The following is a 12,885-nucleotide window of genomic DNA, read 5'->3' as shown; positions in this document are numbered from 1 at the left end:
GTGCTCGCCTCTGCAGCACATATACTAAAATCGGAACGATACCAGGAAGGTTAGCATGGCCCCTGAGCAAGGATGACAGGCAAATTCATGAAGCATTCCATATTAAAAAAAAACACCCTCTAAGTACAAAAGGGAAAGAAAGTGGTTGGAGGTGCTTTATATGAGCTAACCTCTGGCCTCAAAGCACCCTGAATTGGTCAGGAAATTCCAGTCAGACATGTTATGCTGGCCATGGTCTTTCTTCTTTAAATGTCAAGGGTCCTTCCCTTTATCATCCCTGATTCTCTACCTTCATCCCCTCCTCTTCTTCTAAATGCTCTTGAACCCCCATACCCCACTTCATCTCCTTTACAGATAATGCCCCTCCTTATATTAGGGACCCTCAGAGGCTCATCCAGGGCCTCCTAGAGCTCACCTTGAGGTACCAAGGATACTCTCTTTATAGGAAGTTAGAACAGGAGTAGAAGACCCCAACTTTGTCTTGGGGCTTTCAGAACTAAGAAGTGTAAAAAAAAGTATACTAGAGACTTGGATAAATATCCAGACCTGTATTCACAGGCCTTCCAGCAACTAAAAGCCCTCTGTGAATTAACTTGGAGGAACCAGAGCCCAACCCTGGAGGGTAACTTGCATGAGCAATGAGTCCATATTTCCCACAGCAATGGTTCTAATGTAGTGAACCCTACTGACGCACAAGTGGTACTCTTAGAATACTTCAGATTAGGTGGAAACCCATGGTAGGACGCAGCATTGACTGCATAATGGAGATGCTAAGGTGGAGAAAGGATAAAGTCCAGCCACTCTCAGCTGGCTTCCGTCTGCCACAGAAGAAGAAACGTCCTAGTATTTTCCTCCAGAGATTTAGGAAAATAATGAGGAAACATACTCGAAAGGGCCCAGGTTCTTTGAAGGAGGTTTCCCCTGAGAGACAAGTGCCTGACCCAATCTGCCCCACATATCTGCAGAAAACAGATAAAGCTGGTGGGTGAATCAGGCAAGAGCTTGAACCAAGTGATTCAAAGCACCACATCATTTCAAATTAGACCTCGAAACAAAGCCAAAGGAAGCCAGACCCATAGATCATCATGAGAGTCACCCAAGGGAGGGCCATCCCAAAAGGCTGTTCTGGGGAATGTTTTCTCTGTGGCTAGCTGGGGTGCTTATGCAAGGGATCCCCCCTAAAAGGAAAGGGCCATTAAGAGACCCTTGCCCAAACCTGTTTTAATTGCAGAGGAAATCACTAGGAAGGTCCCAAGAGCTCCATGGCCCAAGATCACATCCCTCATTTGAACATTGGCAGACACCAAGGTACCCTCTCCAAGCTCCTATCATAACAGAGCAACTTGTAGAGCACTGGGCATCCTTATAATCAGGACAGTATATGGTCATCTTCTTTGTAGATATGGGATCCTGATTATCTTTTTCTCCTGGCTTAATGCCTAGCCTCATCCTAACCTTTTGAGGAGTATTTGGCCAACTCCAAAAATGCTTTCTCTTGCCTTAAAATGGGAATGAGTCCTCATCCTTTTCCAATAGTACCTGAAACTGTTCCCCCTACTAGGCATACACATCCTCTCCCAATGCCAGGTATAGTTGGTTCCTCCCATAAAGGAGAACTCATGTTTACTTCTGGTGGAGAATAATGATGAGTGGATTGGGAAACTTTAGGCTGGGCCACAAATGCTTCACCAGTCCTGATACATCTTAAAGATACCATGTATTTTCCTAGTCAAGAACAGAACCCACTTAAAACAGAGACAAGAAGGGGACACGAAAGCCTACTGTTCTGGTTCTTAAATGGCAGAGATTGAGAGAATATTCCAGCCCCTAAAACTGTATGTGGGGACTTCAGAGGGCTCTGTGGTGGTTTGAATGAAAACGGCCCCTATAGACATATATTAAAATACGTGGTCCCCAGTTGATGGAGCTATTTGGGAAGCATTAGAGGGCACAGCCTTTTTGGAAGAGGTATGTCACTGGTGGCAAGCTTTGAGGTTTCAAAAGCCCACACCATTCCCAGTTATCTCTCTCTCTCTCTGTCTTGTACTTGTGAATCTGTAGAGTGCATGTAAACAAAAAATAAGATCGGGACCCAGTCGGATGTTAGAGCAATGAACAGTTAGAGTGCATGTAGCAGATAAGAGTTGGATGTTACATAGATGAGCAGTCAGCTGTGTATAGTAGGTAAGAATGAAGTAATAACTCATGATGTAATGCTGAGATGATGTAATGCTAGCATGTGATTGGTTAGAGTGTGACTATGCCCTTGTAAGCAAATAAAAACAGAGGCTCGCAGCCAGCAGTCAGAACGCCTTGATGCTGCCTGCGGCACTGAAGACCATCATGCTGTCTTGCTCTCTGAACGGCCACCTGAGACACAGGCAAGTGACTGACAGATCTCAAGACTTGCCTGTGACCTTCTCTGATGCTTGCTTCTGAGTCAAGTAGTGTGTGTGTGTGTGTGTGTGTGTGTGTGTGTGTGTGTGTGTGTGTGTGAGTGATATGGATTGATTCTTGTCATTGTAGTGAATAAACCTTGAGATCAAATGGTATCTGGACTCAGTCTCTCCTTCCCAGCCTTAAACTGAATGTGACTCATAACAGAATCAAATGTAAGCTCTCAGCTACTGCTCCAAGCAACATGGCCTGCTTGGCTGCTGCTGTGCTGTCTGCCATGATGGCCGTGGACTCTGTAACTCAAGTTAAATGCTTTGTTTTATAAACTGCTTTAGCCATGTTGTTCTATTACAGTAATTGAAAAATAACTAAGAAGTTGGTACTAAGAAGTGGGCTATTGCTATGATAGACACGGCCATTTTCTTTTGGAGCAATGTGGAAGACTATTAGGACTTTGTGTGAGCAAAGTGGTTGAATGCTCTAAGTGGGGCTTAATGGGTCATCCTAGTAGGAGCTTGGAAGATCAAAGTGCTGAGAACAACGTGGGCCATGGGAGGGCTAGCTCACAAGATCAGAGGGGAATACTATTAGTAACTGGGCTGGAAACCATTCTCGTGATATTTTGGCAAAGATTGTGTCTTCTCTTTGCCTTTGTTAGAATAATTTTGTTGTCAGAGGAGATCTTAAGAAGCCTACTATTTATTGACTTTGTTGTTCTGTCATTATGATCACTCTAATGCAGGTCTATAATGAAAAGGAGAAAGCAGGGCAAAAAGAAATTTAAAAATGTACAGTTTGACGAGGAGAAAGAGCATCAGGGAATTTAAAGTTGTAGCCAAGGCCTATGCTCAAAGAGACGAGAAGAAGTGGCTGGAAGCAGAATGCAGTAAAGGGCCCCGGCTCTCAAGGCAAGAGCCTGTTCACTTCATCCTGGAACTTGTGAAAAGGAAAGGCCTTAGGAATTTCCTGTTGCTAAAAAAGCAACGACACATCAAAATGTTTCCAAATGTAATTCAAGGAAGAAGCATGTTCCCTCCCATCAAGGCAGCAAAACATTGGTGCTTTGGCCATGTGGTTCTGCCTTTGGAATCAAGAGTAATATGTAAAGGGATTGTGGAAGATGCCTCTTAGTTAAGAAAAGCCAGAGGCCAAGCTGGTAGCAGGGGAGGCTCCACATGGAGGCCTGGAGAGACCCTCTGGTGAAGCTGTGAAAGCGAAGATTGAAATGCATTAGAGACCCAAAGATGGTGGAGATCCCAGAGTTGTGAAATGTCTACCAAAGAGCCACAGACAGGGAGTATAATCAGCCCAAGAGAGGGGAGTGTGTTGCAGTCAGCAAAGATGTAAGGGGAGAACCATTTGACATCAGACATGCACCAACAAGGTTTGGAGTCAGATCCTTATGAGTCAGACCCTTGAAGGCAAATACTGGCAGATAGGATGCACAGAGAAATCTTTGCCTTGTTGGGTTTTGGTTTTGTTGGGTCCATTATTTCCTCACTATACCCCCTTCCCCTCATTTCTAATGGTAATATATTGCCATTGTATGTTGGGAGTTTATAATTTGCTTTTTTTAATGGTGGTGGTAGGGGTTACAATTACTTTGAGTTTCAGAAGAGACTTATGGACTTTTAAACAACGTTGACACTATATAAGGCTATGGGAATTTTTGAAGTTGGGACTAAATACATTTTGCATTATAATATGGGAGCCAGAGAGTGGAATGTGGTAGTTTGAATGAGAATAGCCTCTCTAAGCATTCAACTACTTCCCAGTTGTAGGTTCCCAGTTGGAGGAACTGTTTGAGAAGGATTAGGAGGTGTGGCCTTGTTGGAGGAGGTGTGTCATCAGGGATAGGTTTATGAGGTTTCAAAGTCCTCGTCATTCCCATTTCTCTCTTGGATTGAGATGCGAACTCTCAACTAGCCTCCAGTGCAGTGCCTGCCACCTGCCCGCCCACCCGCCCGCCTTGGCCACCTGCCACCATGCTCCCCACCTTGATATTCATGCACTCTAACCTCTGGAACCATGGGGTTGAAATAAAACACTATCTAAGTTGCTTTGGTTGTGCTTTGTTACAGCAATTAAAAAGTAATAAAGTTGGGCATGGTGTCACACACCTTTAATCCCAGCACTCAGAAGGAAGAGGCAGGTGGATCTCTGATTTGAGACCAGTTAGGTCTACAAAGTGAGTTCCAGGACAGCCAGGACTACGTAGAGAAATCCTGTCTTGAAAACAAAAGACAAACAGAAAGTGACTAAGACATGCTTGAATAAAATGGAGTTAGGGCAAGACCTCCAACTAATCAATGACACTATGGTCTCTCTTGACCTGTGGTCTCCTACCCCTACACCCTCCTGACCCAGATCCTGCCTTGGATGATGTGCTGTTCGGTTTTTAATTTGAAGGACATCTTCTTTTGTACTCCTCCATACATCCTATCAGCCCTTATTTGCCTTCAAGGGTCTGACTCATAAGGCAAGACAATTCATTTGGATGGCCCCATCCCAGGAACTCAGACAGTCGCCACTTGTTTGGGCTGCCTTTATCTATCCCAGCATCTCTGAGACTGGTCAAGTCTCCATACAAACATATTCTCAGACCAAGTAGATTATTTGCTACCTTGTGAAACATCTGAAGAGAACATTTCCCAGGGGACATAAGATCTTTCAGAATGGCTCACGTATGCCAGTCTTGAGTAACCCACTTAGGAATGATGTAGCCTGAGTTCTGAGTTCAGTCTATCTTAGTTTATACCCTCCATTAGACTGTTAAGAAGACTTTCCCCAGGATAACAGGCTTCTGTAGGATCCATATTCCTGGATTTGCTGCCTGGGCTCCTTAGCCAATTCTTTATGGAGACACAGAAGTGTCCCCAGATCCTCTGGTGTGGGAGCCTGAGGACCGTTGTTCTTTCCAGAAACTCAAAGGGGAATTTACTTTGGGACTACCTACTTCATCTCAGTTTTCCCTTTATAAAGGAGGAAGGCTCACTGGCCATTTGGAGGACACTTATCAAATGGTTTAAAATATACTTCTGAGCTAGAGGACACCCAAGGTCATGACTGCACTTAGAATCATTGTGCATGATCTCTTATGGCTGAGTCATATGCTGTCCTGGGAGACTTTGTGATCCCTCCACCAAATGCACTGCCTGGGAGGGGAAACTCTGTTCTGCGAGTTAAGAGAAAACAAAGGATAGGGGTGAGGGTAGAGAGAGGAGAGAAGAGGGCTGAGGGAGGACCAGAATCAAGAACACAGAAGGGAGTAAAAGTAAATAATTTAAAGGCAAAGAAAGTATTGACGGGATGGGAAGGCAAAATAAGGGGGGAAAAAGGCAACAGGGAATGATGAGAAAAGTGGTCGGGATGGCTGGGTGCTTCCAGAATGGAAAGGAGAACCATAATATTTATTCAGGTTTTGAAGGTCTGAGTAAGTGGCTTAAGGAAGGTAAAGGATGAGATTTAGAGATGACCTATGTACATGATATTAAGTTTTACAGAACTGGAGAGGTGGCTCAGTGGTTAAGAGCACAGGCTGCTCTTCCAGAGGATCCAGGTTTAATTCTCAGAACCCACATGGCAGTTCACAACTGTCTAACTCCAGTTCCAAGGGATTTGACACCTTCACACAGACATACATGCAGGCAAAACACCAATTAATATAAATTATATATTAAATAAAATAAATTCCTTTCATATTTTTTTTTATTTTACATATGTGGGTATTTTGCCTGTATGTGTGCCACATGCATGCAGTACCCAAAGAGACCAGAAGGGGACATTAGAGCCTCGGGGACTAGGATCAGAGTGCTGCTGTATGGTTGCTGGGAATCAAACCGTTGTTCTTAACTGTGGCAGCATCTCTCCAGCCTATTTTAAGGTCAAATAGTCCCATACGTTGATGTCAAACTCCTGTTTATACCAGTACAGTTACTGGTTGGCTCTTCTTAACCATTTCAGGGACAACATCCATGAAATTTACGGATCAAAGTTTAAGTGTTTGGGGCTTTTTGTTTTGTTTTGTTTTTAAACAAGCCTTATCCAAATATTACACAGTAATTAAAAGTACCAGACTGGTAGGACTGGCCTTCTGGGTGCTTAAGAACCATACCTGGAGGCTACACTAACGTGGACAAGGGGATAGGACCAGTATTTTTGCCCTAGGACCTGCAAGGTCAACCAGGTCCAAGGGGACTATGGAACATCTCCCAAAATGTTCCTTACATGTGGGGAGCCATCTGTTCTCTTGTTCAAGGAGGTCACAGAGACTTCACTGGAGGCAGGGGTAGGGGTAGGGGTGGGGGTGGGAACCTCTAACCATTGCCCAACCTACAAAGAGGAAGATCACCACAGATGGGAAACGCCCTCCACATTCAAGCAAGGCCTTTGCCTCCTTCTCACAAAGATGAAACGGGTGGTAAGGGAAGGACAAAGGGGCCAGCCCTGCCGACCGCATGTCCTTAAACACCCAAGAGCAAAGCAGAACCCAACGCTCGGCCTCTTCTTTAAAAAGCAGCCCAAGGGCCCATTAAGACCCCTGGAGAGTAGTGGGGGGTTAGTAACATCTCATTAACCATATGAGATGTTATTTAGATAATTATTTCACACTAAGAATTTTCTCCTTGATAAGAAAAACACTGTTCAAATGTGTGACCTCATTCTCTTACTTCAACCCTGCAGCGTCTAGCCGAAGCTGGGATAAACAGACCCATGTCCATCTTCTTAGGAGTAGAGGCTAGATTTAAGACTACATTTACCAATTATAGGAGACTCTTTCTGGGAGACTAATTTTCCCAGTCGTAAACTTGGACCTTCTGCACCACAAGCACCCATGCTTCCTGATTAAAAGAGACTATCACAGAAACCCTGTTGACACCTCACAGACTTGGGCTAAATCATTCAGAATAAGAGAACGTGTCCACGGGACATCACCAGTCAATTTAACAAGACCCAGTGGGATTATCTTTCTCTCTTAGGTTATCAATTAGATGGCTGGTTGTGTTTTCAACAAGAATAGAATCCAGATTTTATTCAGGTTTGGCCCATTGGTGCCAACCCTCACCAGGAATTACATCCAGGACACAGATTGGGATTACCAGGTGTCAGCAGGGTACTACCAATCAGTTGTTTTAACAGACTACACTTACAAAGTTTCTGGGAATTCACCTCACTATGCAGGTGCACAAGCTGATTGCACAGTCACACTTAGGTCTGTCAAAACTAGATAGAGGACCATCTCTCTGACCTTCAGGGCACTGGTATGTGATTCAGGTCTGTTGCCTGGTTGTAGCTCATCTCCTTGAATGAGACATCTTAACCATGACACCGAAGAGTCCTCATCATTTACCTTGGCTCCTAGTGTTCCTCACGGGGTGGTGACAGGAGAGACACAATGATTGACCTCTGAACTTGAGGTGGCTGATGAGCTCAAGTCAAGCTAGTGGCCTGCCTCAGTGCATACCTCCCAAAGGACGAAGGCATCAAGGAATTCATGAGGAATTCATGACAAAGCTCGTGCAGGGCTCTTGGGATGCTTTACTTTGCCTTTTTTCTTCCCCTAAGTAGGGCAAGGCTGATTCAACTGCTTTTAACCACACTTTCAATGGAGGTTATAGTTATTCAAACAGTTTGACCTCTTCTTTATAGAGAGTGCCTCGCTTGCACACTGTAAGGAAGACACTGTCATCAGCTAGCTATCCTTCGCTCTATGACTCTATGACTGACTAGTTCTGCTGAAGCCATTTGGATCAGCCCCAGAAGCCCAGTTTCTGAGGGACTCCTTTCTCTTGTCTGCATCATAAAATACTGCCACAGTAGGGGTCAGTAAGAGCAGTTGTTGCTCCCCATTCCCAAAGGAAGTCATGCCAGTTTCTGAGATGGGAGTGTGAAGCAGGGCCAGGGCACCTCAGCCTGACTGAGAAAGCAGAGATGGGCCCCTTTAAGAGGAGCTTCCTCATGTTCCTGTGGTTGCCACCCCCCCCCCCACTTCACCTGTCACAACATCCTTTGAGGCTGTCACTTTTGTTGTCTCTACACATTGCTCTTCTCTCCAAGGGATACAGGATAGAGTCCTTTGTCCATCCTGTAGAATGAACTTGGTGGCACCCTCTACATGACCACCTGTCACCCAGAGTCCCAGAACAGTTGTAGGGGATTGTCCAGGCTTTGAAGGCAACCCCTCAACCCCAAGACCTCCACTTAAGGTCATTATGACTGATTGGAAATCATGACAGAGGAGACCTCTGGAGACACACACACACACACCCCTGGCTTCCCCAGCCACTTTCACTATGTAGGTCTTTCTTCCAGAATGTACAGTTCTTTGTCTATCCCACAGAATAAACTTGGTCGTCCCCCCTGACAACCACTCCTCACCATGGACCCCCACAACAAGGTAAGTTCTCAGGTCCTAACTTTCTGCTCCAGTTTCAACAAGCCCTCGTGCAAGACCCATGTGTTCCCAGCATCTTCGGTGTGTTTGTATCTAGTTACTTTTTACTTTAAAAGGGAATCATTTATCAGTCTGTATCATGTGGGTGGTGCTGGCCATGTGGTGTCTGTGTACATAATGAGATGCACTCATTCTGAGCTGCGTGCACACGCAAAGGGTCCAAGTGCCTCTTGGAAAACGCGGTCACCCAGGCCAGGGTTCAGCCTGAAAGCCACCATTCACACAATATAAGGCAGGTTAGAGCAGGACACAACCTGATATCCATATTCTTTGTGTTGAAAAGGGTTCTACTGAGGCCTGGGGTGTCCAAAATGGCAGAGGAGACGCCATTATAATCAGCTCCACAGGTCTGAGCAGCTGTGGGTCTGGTAGCTCCACCCTAGAAGGGGATGGTTTTACTTGCTTCCCAGAGCTCGCCTTCAGCTCTCCGAGTACACATCTATATATAGACAAATGTGGTTTTCCCTCCACTGGACAGATATCTCAGGAAAGCAGTTCCCCTCCCCAGCGTAGCAGCCAGGGCCTAGACAAGACGCCAAGGACAAAAGTAGGGGTGGTATATGGCCAAAGCCCACCAAATCAACCCCCACTCCCAGAGGTCTGGGGACCCTACAGGACAGCAGCTGCTCTGGAAAGAAATGACCATGCCAGAGCCCTAGGCAGTACAAGGCCAGAGGTTGGTTTTCTGTTTGTTTTTTTATTTTTTTAAGCCCTCTGCTCTTTGTTTTAACTCTCTCCTTTTCGGGAACCTGGCTGAAAAGGCACAGGAGTGGGACAGAAGAAGGCTTGGTGGCCTCTTGGTCCCAGCGGCTCAGCAGTTACCTCACGCCTTCCTCCTGAGGAGCGAGGAATCGCTATTGCAGATCAGCCTCACAGTCGCCAGGCTAGGGAGGTGCACATGGTCCCTGCCTGCCACCAGGACAGTATAAGCTGCCACACTGAGGTGTTGCCAGGCATCCTCAGCAGGGGCGAAACCTGAGGCTGCTGTCCCGCTGCTGCCTAGCTCTCATCAGACAGGCCTTAGGGAAGCATTTGGGAGAACTTTCCAGGAGGTAGATCCCAGCCCCACAGAGCCCTGCACTTGGGACCCTAAGACCAGTGTCCCTGGAGGGGAGAGTGGGAACAAGACCTCACCTTTGTCTTCCCCTCAACTGGCAGACTACCCCACACCCCTTGACTTCTGCTTCGCACTTTTGAAAATAACCTGTCCCTGTACCCAGCACCTCTGCCACCTTGGCTGTGCTGTGGCTTCTGCAGCTGGGAGGAAGGGTGGATGTCCACCTGGATAAGGTATTGAGAGACAGCAGATGAGGGTGTGGTCACAGATGAGAAGACCCTCTGGCCCGGGAAGGAACAGCCTCTAGCCAAGCCCCATGGACCCTTGGGCCCCCTCCTTTACCTCAGTTAAGTATTCTTGCTCTCCTAGAGTCTAAGCACACAGACCAGAATCAGGTCTCTGGCCTCACCGGCTGAAGAAGAGATATTTGAAGAAAAAGGTTTCAAAATTAGAATTGGTTCATTCAAAAATCACGCAAATGGCTAGCGAGGTGTATATTTAATTCGCAAATGAATGAGAACGCCAATAAGACAAGACTGACTCAGTTAAGAGACTCCCAGGCCCCATGAAAGAACTCTCTTTGCTAGAGATACCCCACCCCCATATCTAGAGGATAACACTGGCTCTGTGATCTGCTCAGGAAAGAAGCAGGAGAGGACATGATACCCCTCTTTCTTTACGAAGTGGGTTTCACCCTAACACCTGAACCAGAGACATCATGAAAGACAAGGTCACCCTAAAACTTGCCTGGGAAGGAAAGGGATTTGACATCTTGAAAAAAATGGCAAAAGAGGAAGGGATTTGACCCCCCTCAGGGCTTACTGGACAGTTGTCGTGATAGAGGTTAGTTGACTTGACGCAGGGGATAAGTGTACACAGAGAATAAAACAGAAAACACAGAAGTGCATGGCCATTTCTGCCTGCTGAGTGAAGGACAGCTGGTTACCGAGTGCCGGGAGCTCCGTGGCTCCACTGTACCCCTAGTGGCCCTGTCTGTATGCCCTGGAGGACAGCAAGGGTAGACAGCCCATTCAAGAGTGCCCCGAATGGTGAGGAGTATTGAAGCCGTGGGCCTTATTCCTTGCTGTTGCTGCTGTTGGTTCTGAACAGACCCACCTTCTGTCCACCTCTACAGGTAAACCTGAACCATCCAGGCTCACTTGGCCTCCTCTGCACACTTAGGTCCCTTCTCTGAGACTCATGAGGCTGCCAATGCTCACTCCAGCTCCTCTCAGACAATGTCTGGGAAAGGCTCCCTTCTCCATCCGTCTGCCCTGGGAAAACACGCAGCAGCTGAAGCCTCCAGGGGATGCCTATACTCAGCTGGTCCCCCATTGGCTCTGAGGGGCCCTGTGCCTCCTCCTCTGTTCTCGTCACCTCCCATCACTCACTCATATACTTGGCATAGAGCATCACAAAGTGCCAGAGAAGTTAGGCAAGATCATTTTATCTCAGGGCTCTAAGACTTCTTTGGTGACAGGCTGATGCTGGGCAAGGGCCTGCAGCTCCTGCCCAGGAGGCAGCAGAGTACTTGTTTCCTTCAGCAAGAGATGTCAAGGAAAGGGGGCCAAATCATTGGCCTTTCATTTTTTCTGTTCTGGAAACCTTACATTGTAACCAGGCTGCACAGGTACTCTCTGTACCCAACTTTAATCCTTTCAGCAGCCATGAGCTGAGGGACTACAGGGCCCAGAGCTCACCTCTGCTGCAACCTGTTAAGAACACTGAATCCGTGTGGGTAGGGAGGGCCTCTGAGAAAGGAGAACTTGCTGTGTGGGTGTGGCAGTAGGTTAACTTGTCACACATTCCATTCTCCTCAGCCTCCAGCCTGACCCTTGGAAGATGAAGTCTAGACTGAAGAGAGATTGGGGAGGGGGGCAGGTGGAGTCTCAGTACCTCAGAGCCCCTCCCTGGCTTCTCCTGGGCATGGGAAGGCATTCTGTGCTGAGAGAAGTCTTAGAGGCCATCCATGCCCAGGCTTCCTCCTCAGCCTAACCAGGCTCCAGTCCTGCCCAGTTGGAACTGTGAGCCCACTGAGCACCCACTGTGTGCGACACAGCCTTTACCTTCACCAACTCTGTGTCCCTCAAAGCACAGTGACAAGGGCTATGCACCGCTTACCCCCGTTGTCCACGGTACTCTTCAAACCTAGTGCCCAGGCTTCAGCCTGAACTTATGCCTCACGTCAGATGAACAGAGGCAGACGGGAGGGGTAGAAACCATGTTCAGAGTGGCCTTGAATTGTCTGTGCCACCCCCAGCACTCCTGGCTCCTCCTCAGACACAGATCTACTCTCCCAGGCCTCTGCCCCATTCTCTATGCCACCCCCATTTCTCCAGGACACCCCATCTCCCCAGACCCCTATAGCCAGAGGGATGTGCCTACCACCCTCACAGCCTTACCTAACCTATCACTACCCAACCTGCATTATGCAATGCCTCCCATCAACATGGCACCTATGGTGCAGTCTTTTGAGGACCAGCTCTGTCTGCCCCAAGCCTGACCAAGCACTTATCAGTCTACATCACAGCCTTAGGCAGTAGGAGCTATGGAGGGAAAGTAGCTCAGAGGTTCTTCCAGACCTGACCCTCAAGTCGGGGGTAGGGGAGGCTGATATTCCCTCCCAGATGTTGCTTGTTTGCTGGAGTAACAGCCAGATGTTGATGACCAAACACTTCCAACTGCCAACCACACCACCTGGTGAGTGTGGAGTGTTAGTGGAAGCTCAGACACTGCTATGAACACTCCAGACTATCTCTGGCTCATTAGCATCGCATCCTGAGAATCCCCCCACCATCTCCATAACAGATTCAACCAAATCAGAGGGAGGAGGTAGTGCCTGGTCCCTGAAGGTTCTCTTTCTGTGAAAAACTCTGACAATGACAGACAGTGTGCACACCACACCCTCACAACCCCCTCCTGGAAGAAGCCTCAGGGCTCAAGCTTGCCAGAGGAGCTGCTTTCTAGAGGTGGGACC

General features: G+C 47.3%; 1 non-coding gene across 1 annotated transcript; it reads left to right on the top strand.

Annotated features, from left to right (window-relative positions):
- On the top strand, window positions 1–107 carry LOC120093909 (U6 spliceosomal RNA). The gene has a single exon (XR_015626280.1). It is a non-coding gene; the product is annotated as a U6 spliceosomal RNA (small nuclear RNA).
- Window positions 108–12,885: the final 12,778 nt, after the last annotated feature.

The sequence above is a fragment of the Rattus norvegicus genome, chromosome 7 (assembly GCF_021556685.1).
Source record: "Rattus norvegicus strain SHRSP/BbbUtx chromosome 7, alternate assembly SHRSP_T2T, whole genome shotgun sequence".
Lineage (NCBI taxonomy): Eukaryota > Metazoa > Chordata > Mammalia > Rodentia > Muridae > Rattus > Rattus norvegicus.
The sequence above is the reverse complement of the archived record's forward strand: the minus strand, read 5'-3'. Positions and strand labels throughout refer to the sequence as shown.